Genomic DNA, 22,543 nt, shown 5'->3' on the forward strand with positions numbered 1-22,543 from the left:
CACACGACCATGCCCGGTTGGAGGCTCAGCGGCGCAAGCCAGCGGTCGGTCTGCTGTGTCAGACCCTGCAGCAGTTCGTGGGCCGTGTGCCTCTTATCGCCTAAGCTGAGTAGTTTCAGCACGGCCTGCTGACGCTTGCCCACCGCTGTGCTGCCACACCGCGCGACACCGACTGCTGGCGACATGCTGCTGCTAACACATCTTGATTGTGAGACAGAGGAGGAGGAGGAGGAGGAGGGTGCTTTAGTGGAGGAAGCATACACCTCCGCAGATACCAGCACCGAGCTGGGGCCCGCAATTCTGGGGGTGGGTAGGACGTGAGCGGTCCCAGGCTCTGACTCTGTCCCAGCCTCCACTAAATTCACCCAATGTGCCGTCAGGGAGATGTAGTGGCCCTGCCCGCCTGTGCTTGTCCACGTGTCCGTAGTTAAGTGGACCGTGGCAGTAACCGCGTTGGTGAGGGCGCGCACAATGTTGCGGGAGACGTGGTCGTGCAGGGCTGGGACGGCACATCGGGAAAAGTAGTGGCGACTGGGAACTGAGTAGCGCGGGGCCGCCGCCTCCATGATACTTTTGAAGGACTCCGTTTCCACAACCCTATACGGCAGCATCTCAAGGCTGATGAATTTTGCGATGCGGACGGTTAACGTTTGAGCGTGCGGGTGCGTGGCGGCGTACTTGCGCTTGCGCTCGAACACTTGCGCAAGCGACGGCTGAACGGTGCGCTGAACTACACTGCTGGATGGGGCCGAGGACAGCGGAGATGAGGGTGTGGGTGCAGGCCATGAGGCGGTAGTGCCTGTGTCCTGAGAGGGGGGTTGCATCTCAGTGGCAGGTTGGGGCACAGGGGGAGAGGCAGGGGTGCAAACCGGAGACGGTGAACGGCCTTTGTCCCACCTTGCGGGGTGCTTGGCCATCATATGTCTGCGCATGGTGGTGGTGGTGAGGCTGTTGGTGTTGGCTCCCCGGCTGAGCTTTGCGCGACAAAGGTTGCACACCACTGTTCGTCGGTCGTCAGGCGTCTCTGTGAAAAACTGCCAGACCTTAGAGCACCTCGGCCTACGCAGGGTGGCATGGCGCGAGGGGGCGCTTTGGGAAACACTTGGTGGATTATTCGGTCTGGCCCTGCCTCTACCCCTGGCCACCGCACTGCCTCTTGCAACCTGCCCTGCTGATGCCCTTGACTCCCCCTCTGAAGACCTGTCCTCCTGAGTAAGCGTTGCACACCAGGTGGGGTCAGTCACCTCATCGTCCTGCTGCTCTTCCTCCGAATCCTCTGTGCGCTGCTCCCTGGGACTTACTGCCCTTACTACTACCTCACTGCAAGACAACTGTGTCTGATCGTCATCGTCCTCCTCACCCACAGAAAGTTGTTGAGACAGTTGGCGGAAGTCCCCAGCCTCTTCCCCCGGACCCCGGGAACTTTCGAATGGTTGGGCATCAGTGACGATAAACTCCTCTGGTGGGAGAGGAACCGCTGCTGCCCAATCTAAGCAGGGGCCCGAGAACAGTTCCTGGGAGTGTTCCCGCTCCTGAGCAGGTGTCATTGTAGTGGACTGAGGAGGCTGGGAGGAAGGAGGAGCAGCAGACAGAGGATTCGGATTGGCAGCAGTGGACGGCGCAGAACTGCGGGTAGACGATAGGTTGCTCGAAGCACTTTCTGCCATCCAGGACAGGACCTGCTCACACTGCTCATTTTCTAATAACCGTCTCCCGCGTGGACCCATTAATTGGGCGATGAATGTGGGGACGCCAGAAACGTGCCTCTCTCCTAATCGCGCAGCAGACAGCTGCGACACACCTGGATCAGGAGCTTGGCCTGTGCCCACACCCTCACTTGGCCCTCCGCGTCCTCGGCCACGTCCACGTCCACGTCCTCTAGGCTTACCCCTACCCCTCAGCATGCTGTATTACCAGTGATTAGATTTCCCAGGCAGGAAATAAATTGGCGCAAGACTGCAGGCCAAATATAATTTTTGCCCTTTTTGGAAAACGAAAGGCCCCACTGCCTCTAGTGAATGAATTATCTAAGTTTAATAACTGTGCTGTGTCCCTGCTTATGTGTCACAGAACGTGAGGGTAGCAGAGTTATTATAACTCTTGGAGAGCAGGTATTTTTTTTTCCCAATTAAGGAAAGCAAATGGCGAACCCAGCAGTAAAGCGTAGCTGGCTGCGTATGATTTAGCAATGTTTTTCACGCAGCTCACACGTCTACACAGGCGTAAGGACGGACACAGGCTGGACAAATAGATTTGTTTTCAGTTTTTTCCCACCAACAGGCAGCACTGCGTATATTCAATGAACCTGCGAAGTTTAATAACTGCGCTGTGTCCCTGCTTATGTGTCACAGAACGTGAGGGTAGCAGAGTTATTATAACTCTTGGAGAGCAGGTATTTTTTTTTCCCAATTAAGGAAAGCAAATGGCGAACCCAGCAGTAAAGCGTAGCTGGGTGCGTATGATTTAGCAATGTTTTTCACGCAGCTCACACGTCTACACAGGCGTAAGGACGGACACAGGCTGGACAAATAGATTTGTTTTCAGTTTTTTCCCACCAACAGGCAGCACTGCGTATATTCAATGAACCTGCGAAGTTTAATAACTGCGCTGTGTCCCTGCTTATGTGTCACAGAACGTGAGGGTAGCAGAGTTATTATAACTCTTGGAGAGCAGGTATTTTTTTTTCCCAATTAAGGAAAGCAAATGGCGAACCCAGCAGTAAAGCGTAGCTGGGTGCGTATGATTTAGCAATGTTTTTCACGCAGCTCACACGTCTACACAGGCGTAAGGACGGACACAGGCTGGACAAATAGATTTGTTTTCAGTTTTTTCCCACCAACAGGCAGCACTGCGTATATTCAATGAACCTGCGAAGTTTAATAACTGCGCTGTGTCCCTGCTTATGTGTCACAGAACGTGAGGGTAGCAGAGTTATTATAACTCTTGGAGAGCAGGTATTTTTTTTTCCCAATTAAGGAAAGCAAATGGCGAACCCAGCAGTAAAGCGTAGCTGGGTGCGTATGATTTAGCAATGTTTTTCACGCAGCTCACACGTCTACACAGGCGTAAGGACGGACACAGGCTGGACAAATAGATTTGTTTTCAGTTTTTTCCCACCAACAGGCAGCACTGCGTATATTCAATGAACCTGCGAAGTTTAATAACTGCGCTGTGTCCCTGCTTATGTGTCACAGAACGTGAGGGTAGCAGAGTTATTATAACTCTTGGAGAGCAGGTATTTTTTTTTCCCAATTAAGGAAAGCAAATGGCGAACCCAGCAGTAAAGCGTAGCTGGCTGCGTATGATTTAGCAATGTTTTTCACGCAGCTCACACGTCTACACAGGCGTAAGGACGGACACAGGCTGGACAAATAGATTTGTTTTCAGTTTTTTCCCACCAACAGGCAGCACTGCGTATATTCAATGAACCTGCGAAGTTTAATAACTGCGCTGTGTCCCTGCTTATGTGTCACAGAACGTGAGGGTAGCAGAGTTATTATAACTCTTGGAGAGCAGGTATTTTTTTTTCCCAATTAAGGAAAGCAAATGGCGAACCCAGCAGTAAAGCGTAGCTGGCTGCGTATGATTTAGCAATGTTTTTCACGCAGCTCACACGTCTACACAGGCGTAAGGACGGACACAGGCTGGACAAATAGATTTGTTTTCAGTTTTTTCCCACCAACAGGCAGCACTGCGTATATTCTATGAATAATAACTGTGTTGTGGCCCTGCCTATACAATTCTTTCCCTGCAGTATCAATGGAGGGTGCAATGCTCTGCAGAGGCGATTTTGAGAAGCCCAAAAAAAATGCAGCACAGCCAACAGCAGCCTGGACAGTACTGCACACGGATAAATATGGCCCTAGAAAGGACCGTTGAGGTTCTTGAAGGCTACACTCACTCCTAACACTCTCCCTGCCTATGCAGCACTTCTGTCCCTAATGCCAGGTGCAACGGTCTGCAGAGGCGATTTTGAGAAAAAAAAAAAAATCCCACTGCTAACAGCAGCCAACACACAGCTATCAGTGGCCCTAATAAGGACCTTTGGGGGGTCTTGAAGCCTACACTAACTACCAATTCTTTCCCTACAGCAGCTCCGGTATAAACAGCACTGTCCCTCATCTAACTCACACCGCATCTGAGGCGAGCCGCGGGAGGGGCCGACTTTTATATTAGGCGAACACCTGATCTCGCCAGCCACTCACAGCAGGGGGGTGGTATAGGGCTTAAACGTTGCAGGGGGAAGTTGTAATGCCTTCCCTGTCTTTCAATTGGCCAGAAAAGCGCGCTAACGTCTCAGGGAAGGAAGTGAAAGTAACCAGAACACCGCATGGTGTTCGTCACGAATAACGAACATCCCGAACACCCTAATATTCGCACGAATATCAAGCTCGGACGAACGCGTTCGCTCATCTCTAGTTAAGAGGCTTTTACATGGAACAATTACTGCTCACAAAAATAGATGGATTGTTCAACTTTGAGCCATAATTGTTCAGTGTAAACACGGCCAACGATGAATGATAATTCGTTTGCTTCTTCTTCATTCATCATTTTACGCAAGCATGAAAATCACCATTGGCTCGTTTACTAATTGTTCACTTTAAACTCTGATCACTCAGTCGTTCTCATTCTTGGGTGCAGAGAGCGGAACGACTGCGCGATCCTGTTAAAAAAAAAACAGTTTATCTTTGTGTTTAAACTGGTTGTTCACTAATACAAATTATTTTGAAGAAAACACGCCACCTCTGTCTGTCACCACACAACCATCTGACTTCCTGCAACCCCGGTGTTACCACCCGCCCGTTATATTATCATCGGTGAGAATCTCACTTAGGACTCAACCCATGAGGTAATGGAGACCCTACTCTACACCCTATCCGTATAGTATAACACTCCCATCGCCCTCCTTGGTGCATGTTGTATTGACGAAAACCTGACTATAGGCTGTTCTAGTTACTAACCCCTGTAATAGAGGAGTCCCCACACTGCACCCTCTCGGTATAACACAAGACTACCATCCTCATCATAGAATGGTAGAGTTGGAAGGGACCTCCATGGTCATCGGGTCCAACCCCCTGCCCATCCATCTCTCTGGTCTTCTTCTACATGATTACATAATATTATTGAGAACCTGACTATAGGCTGCTCTAATATGGGCCTAATGTATGGAACAGCAACCAATCAGCATTCATCCTCTTAATTGGAGGAAGGCTGTGAGGCAGGTTGGATTGGGAAGACCCTCTGTCCTCATATATTTCACATTCTTTCTTGTCCTTGTTCCTCATATATTCTCTATTCCTTCAGCACCGGTATTGGAGCCTTTCCTGAATGTTTCCTGTCATCATGATGGTGGAGCTGACATCATCTGCGGGACTGACACCGGGGAAGATGTCTCGTTCTCCATTATGGTAAATAAAGGTTTATTGCCGGAGAACGCTACCTCATCCAAGATGGTGGGAAATGTCAGTGAGGTTCATACCACTGCGGCTTCACCTGGACCTTGGGATATTACATGTTCTGTGAGGAACCGTGTCAGCGACAGCGAAACCAGAAGAGCGAATGTGATGTGTCCAGGTGAGTGTTACTTCTGCTGGAGGCCAGTAGCTGCAAGAACCATAGGAAGAAACACAAGCTAGAATCTGCTCAGGCGAGGGCTAGTTATGTAAGAATGTAATACGGCTTCCTCATAGAGATCCTATGTAGGTGAAGTGAGGGCATGGGATGAGTTGGGCAAGGGAGGCTGAGCCACTTCTGCAGACAGTTCATTAGAGCTGGCTTGAGGGTGGTCGATGTCCATATCTCTTCGGTAGAACTCCCGGTTGCACGGGTTAGACCATGCAGGCACATCTCAGGGACAAGTTAGAGTTGTGTTTCCCAACTCCATTCCTCAAGTCATCGCAACAGGTCATGTTTTCTGGATTACCTTAATATTATACAAATGATGTAGTTATTGTCAGTGCCTCAGACATTGCTACAGGTGTTTTTACTATATGATATCCTGAGTGTATGGTGAGTATGGAGCACAGCTCTCTGGACTCCCCGCTCCCTTATCTCTGAGCCCCAGAATTTACAATATTGTAGTTTATTCTAGGTTACCTTTAATAAGTGATGGCATACTGCTGGAATCATTTTATGCACAGTTGGGTCAGACTGCTGGGACCCCACCGCTCCTGAGAATGAGATCAGTACTGCATCCCCTTCACAGGAATATTGTATGCACTTCCAGACACCCGCTGTGCAGGGAAACTGCAGCCGGCCACATTGTAAGAAGAAATAGGATGGGTGGGAGTTTAGAGGTCGGACCCTCACTGACCGTTACGTAATGATCCTAGTGATGGCGTCAGCCTTTGGATTACCTGATCACTCTTCTATTTTCCTGCATCTCCTGTATATTCCACTCCTTGTTACCAGACATGCGCTACTTTTTTGAAAAGTATTTTCCACTTCTTGTAGAGTTGTGAACTTTTTCCTTTCATACTTCTGATCCCTTACATAGACCAACATCACCTCCCAAGTGTCCCTAAACCTTCTGATAAGGGGGTATAATCAGCACCGTGTAGGATGTAGGTTTAGAACAAAGGATGCGATGATCACCTAGAGTAATGGTTTCCAACCTGTGGCTCTCCAGCTGTGATTAGACTACAACTCCCAGTATTTCTTGACAGCCACATATTTTTAGGGCATTTTGGCAGTTGCAGTTTTCAGCAGCTGGAAAGCCATGAATTATAGACCATTGTTGTAGAATGTCAGCTCTGTGGCCCAAATTGAATATTTTACCCGTTATATACTTCTCTTCACCAGCTGTCCTTCTTTCTTCTAGTTCCATTATCAGACCCCATCCTAGAGGCCTCGTGTCTCCAAAATGGAAGCCTCAACATCTCTTGCTCTGTGGAGAATGGAACGGACCCCATCTTCTCCCTGAATGTGAATGGGACATTATTTTCGGCAAATGTCAGAAAGGGAGTGAAAAGGGTTAATCATGTCACAGTGCCATCACCTGATCCTTGGGATGTTCATTGCTATGTGAACAACAGTCTTGGATGGAAGAATGCAAATACAAACATCACTTGTCCAGGTGAGTGGTAGCATGCTCCATCACAGCCCAGCAACCTGCCTACATTATCCGTAGGGGTCTGATGTCCTCCAATCCTCAGACCCGGGGTCCTGTCTTCTCATAATGCACTGATCAACTAATCTGAACTTTGATCATATAAACAAAAATCAACTTTGATCTGATCAGAATTCATCTTAGATGATCATTGAGGAGGAGCCAGGAGCTGGAGACTGAGCCATCCGAGAGTCTGCCTGACCGATTTACTAGAAAATGGTATTCCCTTGGAATATCTCTGTCTGATAGTCCAACTTCAGAAATCTCTCCTCAGCTTCCAGGACAAATATTTTCTCTGTCCACTCACTTCAGCTCTGCAGTCTGTATCTTGCCTTCTGACCTGCACTTCCAGCCAGGATTGGATACGGGGTCACCGGGTATGGCCCTTCCGTTGACCGTGATGTCATCACAGAGGACTGTCTGCTTCACTCATTTCATTATTTACGCCAGCCCCCTTTCTCTCTGTCTATGCAAAGGAAGGGTCAGTTTAGTTATTGAAATGAGGTGTACAGCCGGACCCCTCCGAGAATTATTGTTTGCTCAACTGTTCGCAAGTGTGAATAAATATTCACTGGATGCGTGAAGATTCTCTAATGCCCGCACATCACCCCTTTACACTGGATTATCATAATTTCAGATTACTTAATTACTGGAATTTACTGGGATTATTTTTTTATATAGTATCTGGAGAGCTTTTTCTTATTACCTTTCTCCTGAATCCCTTACATAGACAAACATCACTTCTTGTATCTTCCTAAACCCTACTGATAATGGTCTATAAATCAGCATAGTGTAGGATGAAGGTTTAGAACATATGGTTGAAGGATCAGCTAGAGGGGTGGTTTTTCAGCTGGGGTCCACATTGAATATGTTACCCCTTGTATATGCTGCTCTTCTCCAGCTGACTTTCTATCTCCTAGTTCCACTATCAGACCCCGTCCTGAACGTCTCTTGTCACAATGACAGTCTCTACAGATCTCTTGCTCTGTAGAGAATGGAACGGATCCAATTTTCTCTCTATCTGTGAACGGGGAACTAATTTTGAAAAATGTCACAGCGAAAACTAAAATAGTTAATGCCACATGGCCTATATCTGCACCTTGGGATGTTCATTGTTCTGTGAGAAACAATCTTGGGGAGAAGAATACCAGCGACTCATACAAGACCTGTGTAGGTGAGTGGTAACACTTCTATCAATGACCGATGTGACTCGGTGACGGCAAACAAGGACTATAAGCAAAAACTTTTCTTTCCTCCAACACCATGCAACATTTTGGTCGGTCAAAGCCTTTCATAAGCTGAAACATTGCATGGTGTTGCCCATTTTGCCTCAGTGTGCTATTGCCATCTTTCTTCGGACATATGTACAATAGTAGAAATGAGTCGGACCCAGCCTACCTGGTGATGAGTACCAGACGGAGTTACAACAGGGTACTGCTGTAACAGTATGTATTTATACTCTCTCAATGAGGCGTTTCAGGTAGACCTATAAAGGGGTTTTCCAGGCAGCACTTGCTGTCACTACTGGGATACACAGGGGTCAGAGTAGAAGCCCTTTGTAATACCTGGCTCTTGTAACTGATAGCATAGCTTTCATTGAAAGAAATATGGTCCCAATTAGTAATAGGACCCCTCTGTAGCCCCAGTAAATAGTGGGTTGCCATGACATCCAGGCCTGCCATGCCATTGCCTATGATCGCCATTGTATGCAATAATGCATTGCAGCACAGAAATACTGTAATACATTATCATAGCAATCCTAGCTTTTCTGGTTCAAGACCCCGACAAGGACATAAAAAATGTACAAAAAAATTAAATTTTTAAGAGCACATTGAAAATTATTAACTAAAATTTCCTTTTTGCATTAAAAAAAATACATTAAAACCACCCACAAATATGGTATCATTGTATCCATAACAGCCTGTACAATAAATTAAACGCACATATATCCTGCAGGGCAAAAACTGAAAAAAAAATAAACTGAGCCAAAATGCTTATTTTGTTAATTTTGTTTCCCATAAAAATGCAACAAAAGTGATCAAAAAAGCTGTATGTATCCTAATATGGTACCAATAAAAACTACCATTCATCACGCAAACATCAAGCCCTCACAAAGCTCCGTCGTGGTACTTCAATGCAGCGATGCAAAGAAAATGATAATTTCCAAAAGAACAAGTGTTTATTGTGCAAAAGTGAAAATACTTAAAAAAATAGAATTTTAGTATCATTGTAATCGTACCGATTACAGAATATTTTTACTGTACTGTCATTTATACTGTATGGTTAATGCTGTAAAAAAAACAATGCCAGAATTGATGTATTTTCTATCCCTGCCCTCCAAAAAAATTAATAAAAGCTTTACAATACATTCTATGTGCTCAAATCTGTTACCAATAAATCCTGCAGTCCGTCACACAAATACAAGCCCTCACATGGCCAATGCTGATGGGGAAAAAAAGTTATGACTTTTGAAAAGTAAAGATGTAAATCCCTGAAGATCGTCATGTCCTTACGTCCAAAATAGGCCATCTCCTTAAGGCCGCTTTCACACAGGCGAAAATTGTGCAATTTTCTCGCAATGCGACACCGCTACAAATTGCATGTATGTGAAGCCTATACTTTCCAGTGGGTTCCTTCACATTAGCGATGTTTTGTAGGCTGCTACATTGCGAGATAAAAAAAATTGCAATTTGCCTAATATTGCCGTGATTAGCGGTTTTTTGTAGCCCATGTTTCCCTAAGAAGCCTTCTTTTGTGTTACATCGCTCGGAAATTTGGTTTTCGTGCGGTGTGATACAACTTTTACAGTAGGAAATCCTACTGTTTCCCCTAAAATTACCCCTAGCTACATAAAAAAAAATAAAATCAAAACAATACATCACCTAACAGGCGCTGTCCAGCTCTGCCGCACGTTTCCTCTGTAGCTCTGGCACACTTTTTTGTAGTCTTCAGCCAGGGTTTTCTGGTCAGGGGTTCAAAACCCCGGTCCCAGGAAGTACTGGCTCTAATTGGTTCTCAAGCTCAGCCAATCACTACAGCGCTCGATAAACTAATCATAGCCATCGCATTGAATGGATAGGTGATAGGTGCTAAAAGTATATTGTTGAACAACTAGAGATGAGCGAGCACCAAAATGCTCGGGTGCTCGTTACTCGGGACGAAATTATCGCGATGCTCGAGGGTTCGTTTCGAATAACGAAGCCCATTGAAGTCAATGGGCGACCCGAGCATTTTTGTATATCGCCGATGCTCGCTAAGGTTTCCATTTGTGAAAATCTGGGCAATTCAAGAAAGTGATGGGAACGACAGAGCAACGGATAGGGCAGGCGAGGGGCTGCATCTCAAGTTCCCAGGTCCCACTATTAAGCCACAATAGCGGCAAGAGTGCCCCCCCCTCCCAACAATTTTTACTTCTGAAAAGCCCTCATTAGCAATGCATACCTTAGCTAAGCACCACACCACCTCCAACAAAGCACAATCACTGCCTGCATGACACTCCGCTGCCACTTCTCCTGCGTTACATGCTGCCCAACCCCCCCCCCCCCTGCGCGCGCACGACCCAGTGTCCACAGCACACACCAAAGTGTCCCTGCGCAGCCTTCAGCTGCCCTCATGCCACACCACCCTCATGTCTATTTATAAGTGCGTCTGCCATGAGGAGGAACCGCATGCACACACTGCAGAGGGTTGGCACGGCTAGGCAGCGACCCTCTTTAAAAGGGGCGGGGCGATAGCCCACAATGCTGTACAGAAGCAATGAGAAATCCAATCCTGTGCCACCTCCATCAGGAGCTGCACACGTGGGCATAGCAATGGGGAACCTATGTGCCACACACTATTCATTCTGTCAAGGTGTCTGCATGCCCCAGTCAGACCGCGGTTTTTTATAAATAGTCACAGGCAGGTACAACTCCGCAATGGGAATTCCGTGTGCACCCACAGCATGGGTGGCTCCCTGGAACCCACCGGCTGTACATAAATGTATCCCATTGCAGTGCCCTGGACAGCAGAGCTAACGTCAGATTAAATGCAGGTGGGCTTCGGCCCACACTGCATGCCCCAACCTGACCGGGGTTTTTAATTCATAGACACAGGCAGGTATAACTCCCTATTGTGAAGTCCCTGTGGACCGACAGCATGGGTGGGTGCCAGGAAGCCACCGGCGGTACATAAATATATCCCATTGCAGTGCCCAGCACAGCTGATGTAACGTCAGCTTTAATGCAGGTGGGCAAAAAATTAATTGGATTACACTGTAGGCGAGGGCCCCAAAAAATTGGTGTACCAACAGTACTAATGTACGTCAGAAAAATTGCCCATGCCCAACCAAGAGGGCAGGTGAAACTCATTAATCGCTTTGGTTAATGTGGCTTAATTTGTAACTAGGACTGGAGGCAGCCCAGTTAAAATAAAAATTGGTTGAGGTGAAAGTTTCAACGCTTTAATGAGAATTGAAACGTATAAACATTGTTTACAAAAGTTATATGACTGAGCCTTGTGGGCCTAAGAAAAATTGCCTGTTCTGCGTGATTACGTGAGGTTTCAGGAGGAGGAGCAGGAGGAGGAGGATGAATATAATACACAGATTGATGAAGCTAAAAGGTCCCCGTTTTTGATGGTGATAGACAACGATGCTTGCATCCGCGGGTGCAGCCTACGTATTGTTTAGGTATCGCTGCTGTCCGCTGGTGGAGAAGAGAAGTCTGGGGAAATCCAGGCTTTGTTCATCTTGATGAGTGTTAGCCTGTCGGCACTGTCGGTTGACAGGCGGGTACGCTTATCCGTGATGATTCCCCCAGCCGCACTAAACACCCTCTCTGACAAGACGCTAGCCGCAGGACAAGCAAGCACCTCCAGGGCATACAGCGCGAGTTCAGGCCATGCGTCCAGCTTCGACACCCAGTAGTTGTAGGGGGCAGAGGCGTCACGGAGGGCGGTCGTGCGATCGGCTACGTACTCCCTCACCATCCTTTTACAGTGCTCTCGCCGACTCAGCCTTGACTGGGGAGCGGTGACACAGTCTTGGTGGGGAGCCATAAAGCTGTCAAAGGCCTTGGAGAGTGTTCCCCTGCCTGTGCTGTACATGCTGCCTGATCTCCGCGCCTCCCCTGCTACCTGGCCCTCGGAACTGCGCCCTCTGCCACTAGCGCTGTCGGATGGGAATTTTACCATCAGTTTGTCCGCCAGGGTCCTGTGGTATAGCATCACTCTCGAACCCCTTTCCTCTTCGGGTATGAGAGGGGAAAGGTTCTTCTTATACCGTGGGTCGAGCAGTGTGTACACCCAGTAATCCGTAGTGGCCAGAATGCGTGTAACGCGAGGGTCATGAGAAAGCCAGCGGTCGGTCTGCTCTGTCAGACCCTGCAGCAGTTCGTGGGCCGTGTGCCTCTTCTCTCCTAAGCTGAGTAGTTTCAGCACGGCCTGCTGACGCTTGCCCACCGCTGTGCTGCCACGCCACGCGACACCAACTGCTGGCGACGTGCTGCTGCTGACACATCTTGATTGTGAGACAGAGGTTGCGTAGGAGGAGGATGGTGGTTTAGTGGAGGAAGCATACACCGCCGCAGATACCAGCACCGAGCTGGGGCCCGCAATTCTGGGGGTGGGTAGGACGTGAGCGGTCCCAGGCTCTGACTTGGTCCCAGCCTCCACTAAATTCACCCAATGTGCCGTCAGGGAGATATAGTTGCCCTGCCCGCCTGTGCTTGTCCACGTGTCCGTTGTTAAGTGGACCTTGGCAGTAACCGCGTTGATGAGGGGGCGCGTACAATGTTGCGGGAGACGTGGTCGTGCAGGGCTTTGACGGCACATTGGGAAAAGTAGTGGCGACTGGGAACCGAGTAGCGTGGGGCCGCCACCGCTATCATGTTTTTGAAAGCCTCCGTTTCCACAAGTCTATACGGCAGCATCTCCAGGCTGATCAATTTGGCTATGTGCACATTTAACGCTTGAGCGTGCGGTTGCGTGGCGGCGAACTTGCGCTTGTGCTCAAACAGTTGCGCTAGCGACAGCTGGACGGTGCGCTGAGAGACATTGCTGGATGGGGCCGAGGACAGCGGAGGTGAGGGTGTGGGTGCAGGCCGGGAGACGGTCGTGCCTGTGTCCTGAGAGGGGGGTTGGATCTCAGTGGCAGGTTGGAGCACAGGGTGCAAACCGGAGGCGGTGAACGGCCTTCGTCCCACCTTGTGGGGTGCTTGGCCATCATATGTCTGCACATGCTGGTGGTGGTGGCTCCACGGCTAATCTTGGAGTGACAAACCTTGCACACCACAGTTTGTCGGTCGTCTGCACTCTCAGTGAAAAACTGCTAGACCTTTGTGCACCTCGGCCTCTGCAGGGTGGCATGGCGTGAGGGGGCGCTTTGGGAAACAGTTGGTGGATTATTCGGTCTGGCCCTGCCTCTACCCCTGGCCACCGCACTGCCTCTTCCAACCTGCCCTGCTGCTGCACTTGCCTCCCCCTCTGAAGACCTGTCCTCAGTAGGCTTAGCAAACCAGGTGGGGTCAGTCACCTCATCGTCCAGCTGCGCTCCTCCCTCGGACTTACTGCAATTACTACTACCTGAGTGATAGACAACTGTGTCTCATCGTCATCGTCCTCCTCACCCACTGAAAGCTTTTGAGACAGTTGCCGGAAGTCCCCAGCCTCATCCCCCGGACCCCGGGAACTTTCCAAAGATTGGGCATCGGTCACGACAAACTCCTCCGGTGGGAGAGGAACCATTGCTGCCCATTCTGGGCAGGGGCCCGAGAACAGTTCCTGGGAGTCTGCCTGCTCCTGAGCATGTGTCATTGTAATGGAGTGAGGAGGCTGGGAGGAAGGAGGAGCAGCAGCCAGAGGATTCAGAGTTGTAGCAGTGGACGGCGTAGAACTGCTGGATGCACTTTCTGCCATCCACGACAGGACCTGCTCACCATGCTCATTTTCTAATAAAGGTCTACTGCGTGGACCCATTAATTGTGAGATTAATCTGGGGACACCAGAAACATGCCTCTCTCCTAACCCCGCAGCAGTCGACTGCGATACACCTGGATCAGGAGCTCGGCCTGTGCCCACACCCTGACTTGGGCCTCTGCGTCCTCACCCGCGTCCACGTCCTCTAGGCCTACCCCTACCCCTCAGCATGGTGTATTACGAGTAGAGCAGAAACAGAACGCTGTAATTAAATGTGCCGCTTATTGGCCTGTGGTTGGAGGCTGACTTCCCTTACGGAACGCACAGCAGAGCCAGGAAACAATTTTGCGCACGCCTGTAGTGAGGCGTAGGTGCATATCACTGAGCTAGTGGAATTCACAGCGCAGAAGCAGTCAAGTCGCCAAAGGGCAGTGGTACGCCTTAAGTATTTGGCTTCCCTTTTTTTAAAGGCTGAGCTGAGACAGCAGACAGATACTGTAGGCAGCGTATATATGTATACTGTTTCCCTCTGGATGGGATGACGGCGGTGATGTAACGGGCAACGCATAGCCAGCAAACAATTTTGTGCAAGCCTGCTGTAACACTTAGCTGCGTATAAATTAGGACTACTACCCCCAGCAGACACGCAGTACACTGAAGACGGTCACAGGCAGCCCAAATATAGTATTGTTCCCAAATTTGTTTGAAAAAGCCCACTGCCTATATAGACAGTATATCTCTTTCCCCTTTCCCACTGTCCCTGCCTCACCAGTACTGGCCCTATACTATGTAAAATTATGTATACTGTTTCCCTCTGGACGGGATGACGGCGGTGATGTAACGGGCAACGCAGAGCCAGGAAACAATTTTGCGCACGCCTGTAGTGAGACGCAGGTGCGTATGACTCAGCTAGTGGAATTCACAGCGCAGAAGCAGTCAAGTGGCCAGACGCCACTAGTAGGCCTCAAGTGTTTTGCTTCTATTTTTTTAAAGGCTGAGCTGAGACAGCAGATAGATACTGTAGGCAGCGTATATATGTATACTGTTTCCCTCTGGACGGGATGACGGTGGTGATGTAACGGGCAACGCACACCCAGGAAAGAATTTTGTGCACGCCTGTAGTGAGACGTAGGTGCGTATGACTGAGCTAGTGGAATTCACAGCGCAGAAGCAGTCAAGTGGCCAGACGCCACTAGTAGGCCTCAAGTGTTTTGCTTCTATTTTTTTAAAGGCTGAGCTGAGACAGCAGACAGATACTGTAGGCAGCGTATATATGTATACTGTTTCCCTCTGGCGCTATGACGGCGGTGATGTAACGGAGACAGCAGAGCCAGGAAACAATTTTGCGCAAGCCTGCTGTAACAATTAACTGCGTATTTATTAGGACTACTACCCCCAGCAGACACGCAGTACACTGAAGACGGTCACAGGCAGCCCAAATATAGTATTTTTCCCAAATTTGTTTGAAAAAGCCCACTGCCTATATAGACAGTATATCTCTTTCACCTTTCCCACTGTCCCTGCCTCACCAGTAAAATGACTGCAGACTGAGGGCGCAATGCTCTGCACTCCCGATATACAAAAAAAATAAATTGTGCAACACTGCTAAAAGCAGCCTCAACAGTACTGCACACGGTCAGATGTGGCCCTAAGAAGGACCGTTGTGGTTCTTGAAGCCTAATATTACACCTAACACTCTCCCTATAGCAGCAGCAGCATCAGCAGCACTTTCCCTGATCTATGTCAGAATGCATCTGTGGCGAGCCGCGGGCGGGGCAGATTTATATACTCGGGTGACACCTGATCTCGCCAGCCACTCATTGCAGGGAGGTGGTATAGGGCTGGAACGTCACAGGAGGAAGTTGTAATGCCTTCCATGTCTTTCTATTGGCCAGAAAAGAGCGCTAATGTCTCAGAGATGAAAGTGAAAGTAACTCGAACATCGCGTGGTGCTCGCCTCGAGTAACGAGCATCTCGAACACCCTAATACTCGAACGAGCATCAAGCTCGGTTGAGTATGCTCACTCATCTCTAACTAGAACCAATGGAATGAAACTGAAAGGAAGGAAACACAAATTAGATATTAGAAAAAACTTTCTAACAGTGAGGGTGATCAATGACAGCTACAGTATACCACAATAGGTGGTGAGTTCTCCTTCAATAGAAGTCTTCAAACAGAGGCTGGACAGACATATGGGATGATTTAGTGAATCCTGCACTGAGCAGGGGGTTGGACCCGATGACCCTCGAGGTCTCTTCCAAATATATGATTCTATAATTCTATGACTATTCACAGTGTTACTATATTTTTATTTTAGAGGCATTGGGGGAGACAGTTTGGACAAAGGGGGATATAATCTCTAATCTCTAGGGGCCACCAACACCTCTGTAACCTGAGGACACCGGTGTATATAAATGGGGTATGATGTGGGGTTGAGGAATTGGCTGAATGTGGAGGAGTTACGGCTCACATACTGTATATAATGGAAATGTAGAAGCCTAAGAAGTGTAGCAGCTATGCATGAGACGTCTTCTTCTGCTTCTCCCTTCTCCTCAGAACTTCGCTGTTTGGTTGTCAGCGAGAGCAGCAGGAATATGTGGTCTCTGTGTGCGCTGTGTGTCCTCCTGTCACTGGTACCAGGTATGTGATGACATATAGGATCCTGGTGCTGTACATGGTCAGGAGTGTGTGTAGGTAGGTAGGTGTGGGTATGCACTGTATGTGTGCATGGTGTGTGCAGTATATGTATAGTACATGCACTGGTAGACCTCTAGGGGTGCAGAGGAATAGCCATACATAATAAATAGTCCTCCATCGGTAGAGGCCCATCACTTGAACGGTAGCGATGTTTTAATGGCAGCTGACAACATTGCAGCAGCCTGGTTTGGTACTGCAGACACTGATCCCACTGAATTCAAGAGCCATGCCTGCAATACCAACCCAGGCCACTGCACTATGAACAGTGCCGTCTGCTTTCTGCACTGTTAGGCCACTGTCACACAGGTGCTTGTAAAAACGCTGCATTTTTCAACGCTACGTTTTTAGCTGCGTTGACATGCATTTTTGACAATGTTTGACTGCATTTTAATCACAGTTACAAATTCTTTAAACGCCCTTCCCTCTGGCGCAACAACCGCGGTTCTGGAAGCTGCTGCGCAGTGATTGGCTGCAGCTGTCATGTGAACAGCGAAGGGCGTGGAAGCACGGAGACCAGAGCAGCGGGTATACAGTGAGCTGTGTCTTAGTGATACAAGCATTGAGGCGGTGGGACCTCCATATAACGTTTGCCTATCATGTCTATGGATAAGATTTCTGTCTTTACGTCTCTATATTGTCCATATTGTTACATTTTATCGGACATTAGCTGATATACCCGTGCGTTGGACGGCGCTATAAGCGCAGTGATTGGATTTTCACATTTATTTCCTTCTTCTACATAATACGTGGTGTTACTACGTCATTTTGCAGTGCCAATCACAGCGCAGCTTTCATTTTTCCTCAGCGGTATAAGAAATGAAAGCTGAGCTGTGATTGGTTGCTAGAGTAGTCGTTTTCAATTCCCCCAGTATTCGTCGCCTGGGGCTGAAGAACGTTCATGCAGAATGTCACTCAGATCAGACCAGAACTAGATTTGTATCCGACACAAACAAGCAGATTTTGCACTTTATATATAAGATATTGCTATTTATTCTGCTGGGTTTTTACTACCGACTCCACGGCTATCTGACCATAATATATGGGCTCGCTTCCATACTTATTACTTATAGACCTTTCTGTATCACTTATTATTAGGGGGCAGGGATGTAATTATAGGATTATGTATAGTATTCTATCCTCATTGTATACTTACCCTAATATAATATACTATAAGATGTTCACTGAATGTTCTCTTTACCTACAGGACTAAACACCGGGGGCGGTGACCACACCGAGATGTATGTCCGTCCGGGATCTGACGTTCTCCTCCCGCTGAGTTATAAGCTGACTATAGATAAGACTAATGAGCTGTGTGATACCTTTGACTGGAAGTTTGAACAATCCAAGATCAGCAAAAGTAGACGCTGTGATATAATAGACTATAATAACGCTACACATTTCGATACACCTAATACACCAGTTGTGCCTTTCTCTAATTATAAATCATCAGCGGATGGAAGTATAAACCTCATCAACGTCACCTGGAAGAACAGCGGCAATTATAATGTTATTGTAAACAAGGCAACAACAGGATCAGCAGTATATAAGCATACGTATACTCTCCATGTACAGGGTAAGTGACCCCACTAGGTCTGTAAGATTCTGCTTGGGACAAAACAATAAACATTATCACCCACCAGTGAGAATATAGAGAGGGATGGAAGGAACTTCTCAGGATTGGGAATGTGCAGAGGATATTTGTATGGTACGGTGGAATGAGCAAGGGATATATTTAGCATACAACAGGGGTATAACTGGCGAGGGGTCACCTAGGGCATTAACCCCTGGTGCAGCTCAGACTGGGGGGAGGGGGTGGGGGAGGGGCACCACTATGGACCAGCTGTCAGGAGCTGCTGACAGTTTAACCCCTTCCCGCTCCAGGACGCACACTTACATCCTGGAGTGTCAGGGTATGTATGCAGAAAGGTCGCAGGGCGACCTCTCTGCATACAGCGTGGTCGTCAGCTGTTTACTACAGCTGACACCCTCTGGCAATAGCCGCGATCGGCCGTTCGGGGCTAATAACCCTTTAAATGCCGCTGTCAATTCTGACAGCGGGATTTAAAGCCCCCGAACGCTGCACCCCTCCCGCGGTGAGATTGGGGGAGCCGTACAAGTGTTATGGCAGCCAGAAATGCACTTTTTCAGTCACCCTGTCTCCCAGAAAAAGCGCAATAAAAAGAGATCAAAAAGTCGTACATAATCCGAATTAGTACTACCGGAAACTACAGGAGATTCCGCAAAAAAAGAGCCATCGCTGAACTACGTCGACGGAAAAATAAAAAGGTTATTGCGCGCACAAGATGGCCGCAGAAAATAATTGAAAAAAATTAAATGTCTTTGAAAAAAAAAAGAGTAGTACAGTAAAAACCCTATACAAGTTTGGTATCGTAGTAATCGTACCGACCCACAGAATAAAGGTATCATGTCGCTTTTATTGCAACTATTCAAGGCCGCCATGGGGATTATACAGTGGATAAAAAATAGGATGCTGAATATAGGTCTAAGGCCTGAAACACAGAACAAAATAGCTGACGACCTAACAGTCTCTATATCACAATGTGTAACACGGGGTATTGAACCACCTTTAATGACCTGATAGAGGGGCTGCACAGTAAAATATCAATATTTGCAGATGATACAAAATTATACAGGGTAATTAATGCAACAAACGGACCTAGATAAGCTGGGGGCTTGGGAAGAAAATGGCAAATGAAGTTCAATGTTGATAAATGTAAGGTTATGCACATGGGCAGGAGAAACGGATGTCACCAATATACACTAAATGGGGTACTGCTAGGGAAAAGTGAAATGGAAAAAGAACTGGGGGTATTAGTGGACTGTAGACTAAACTGGAGCAATCAATGCCAGTCAGCTGCTGCAAAAGCTAATAAAGTCTTGAGGTGCAGTAAAAGAGACATAGGGGTGAAGAACGAGAACATTATCCTCCCACTATATAAGGCACTTGTCAGGCCTCACATGGAATACTGCGTACAGTTCTGGTCACCGGTGCTCAGGAAAGATGTTACAGTGCTTGAAGGAGTCCAAAGAAGGGCAACTAAACTAATACATGGAATGACGGGACTGGAATACCCAGAGAGGCTAACAAAACTGGGATTATTCACCCTGGAAAAAAAAGACAGCTAAGAGGTGATCAAATAACTATATGTAAATACATGAGGGGACAATACAAGAATCTTTCCCATGATGATCTATTTATACCCAGGACTGCGACGGTAACACAAGGGCATCCGCTACGTCTAGAAGAAAGCAGGTTTCATCACCAACACAGAAAGGTTCTTTACTGTAAGAGCAGTGAGACTGTGGAACTTTCTGGCTGAGGATGTGGGGATGGCAAAATCCATAGAGGAGTTTAAGAAGGGAGTAGACGTCTTTCTAGAACGCTATGATATTACAGGATATAGACATTAGGTGACCAGCAGGGTTGTTGATCTCAAATGTTGGCTGCCATTATGAAGTCAGGATGGAATTTTTCCTCCAAATGAGCAAAATGGCTGCTTGGGGTTTTTTTTTGCCTTCCTCTGGACCAACAAGGGTGGGGGTTGAAACTGGCTGAGCTATATGGACATTGTCTTCATTCAGTCTAACATACTATGTTACTATGTAATGTGTGACCACATCTAGACAGGTAAATGACGTCTATGACGTGTGACGTGTTCTGTGTGTAAGGATGCTGCTCCTATGGGGCATCTGAGGTCAGGGCCTATGGCCAGAGATATGATGTGTGTAATGTTTATGCTACTGTTGCTTTAAGAGACTTTATGGCAAGTTAAGGGGCTTTTACATGGAACAATTACTGTTCACAAAAAATAGATGGATTGTTCAACTTTGAGCCATAATTGTTCAGTGTAAACACGGCCAACGATGAATGATAATTCGTTTGCTTCTCCTTCATTGTTCATTTTCTGCAAGCATGAAAATCACCATTGGCTCGTTTACTAATTGTTAGTTTAAACTCCGATCGTTCAGTTGTTCTCATTCCCGGGTGCAGAGAGCGGAACGTCAGAGCGATCCTATTAAAAAAACAAACAGTTTATCTTTGTGTTTAAACTGGTCGCCCGAGCGAATGAGCAATCTGTGCCATTGTTTATGTGTTCACTCATGCAAATTATTTTGGAGAAAACACGCCACCTCTGCCTATCACCGCACCACCATCTCACATCCTGCAACCCCGGGTATTACCACCCGCCCGTTATATTATCATCAGTGAGAATCTCACTTAGGACTCAACCCATGAGGTAATGGAGACCCTACTCTACACCCTATCCGTATAGCATAACACTCCCATCCCCCTCCTTGGTGCATGTTGTATTGCCGAAAACCTGACTATAGGCTGTTCTAGTTACTAACCCCTGTAATAGAGGAGTCCCCACACTGCACCCTCTCTGTATAACACAAGACTACCATCCTCATCATAGAATGGTAGAGTTGGAAGGGACCTCTAGGGTCATCGGGTCCAACCCCCTGCTCATCCATCTTTTTGGTCTTCTTCTACATGATTATATAATATTATTGAGAACCTGACTATAGGCTGCTCTAATATGGGCCAAATATGTAGAAGAGCAACCAATCAGCATTCATCCTCTTAATTGGAGGAAGGCTGTGCGGCAGATTGGATTGGGAAGACCCTCTGTCCTCATATATTTCACATTCTTTCTTGCTCTTGTTCCTCATATAATCTCTATTCCTTCAGCGCCGGTATTGGAGCCTTTCCTGAATGTTTCTTGTCGTCATGGTGGTGGAGTCGACATCATCTGCGGGACTGACACCGGGGAAGATCTCTCGTTCTCCATTATGGTAAATAAAGGTTTATTGCTGGAGAACGCTACCTCATCCAAGATGGTGGGAAATATCAGTGAGGTTCATATCGCTGCGGCTTCACCTGGACCTTGGGATATTACATGTTCTGTGAGGAACCGCGTCAGCGACAGCGAAACCAGAAGAACGAATGTGATATGTCCAGGTGAGTGTTACTACCGGCTGGAGGTCAGGAGCTGCAAGAACCATAGGAAGAAACACAAGCTAGAATCTTCTCAGGCGGTGGCTAGTTATGTAAGAATGTAATACGGCTTCCTGATAGATCCTATGTAGGTGAAGTGAGGGTAGGGGATGAGCTGGTCATGGGAGGCTGAGCCACTTCTGCAGACAGTTCATTACAGCTGGCTTGAGGGCAGTTTGTGGCCATATCTCTTCGGTAGAACTCCCGGTTGCACGGGTTAGACCATGCGGGCACATCCCAGGGACAAGTTAGAGTTGTGTTTCCCAACTCCAGTCCTCAAGTCATCGCAACAGGTCATGTTTTCTGGATTACCTTAATATTATACAAGTGATGTAGTTATTGTCAGTGCCTCAGACATTGCTACAGGTGTTTTTACTATATGATATCCTGACTGTATGGTGAGTATGAAGCACAGCTCTCTGGACTCCCCGCTCCCTTATCTCTGAGCCCCAGAATGTACAATATTGTAGTTTATTCTAGGTTACCTTTAATAAGTGATGGCATACTGCTAGATTTATTTGATGGACAGTTGGGTCTGACCACTGGGACACCACCGCTCCTGAGAATGAGAGCAGTGCTGCATCCCCTTCACAGGAATATTGTATGCTCTTCCAGACACCCGCTGTGCAGGGAAACTGCAGCCGGCCACATTGTAAGAATAAATAGGATGGGTGGGAGTTCAGAGGTCGGACCCTCACTGATCGTTATGTGATGATCCTAGTGATGCCGTCAGCTTTGGATTCCCTCAATACTCTATCTTCCCTCATGTCCTGTATATTCCACTCTTTGTTACCAGACATGTGCTACTTTTTTGAAAAGTAAT

The sequence above is a fragment of the Eleutherodactylus coqui genome, chromosome 4 (assembly GCF_035609145.1).
Source record: "Eleutherodactylus coqui strain aEleCoq1 chromosome 4, aEleCoq1.hap1, whole genome shotgun sequence".
Lineage (NCBI taxonomy): Eukaryota > Metazoa > Chordata > Amphibia > Anura > Eleutherodactylidae > Eleutherodactylus > Eleutherodactylus coqui.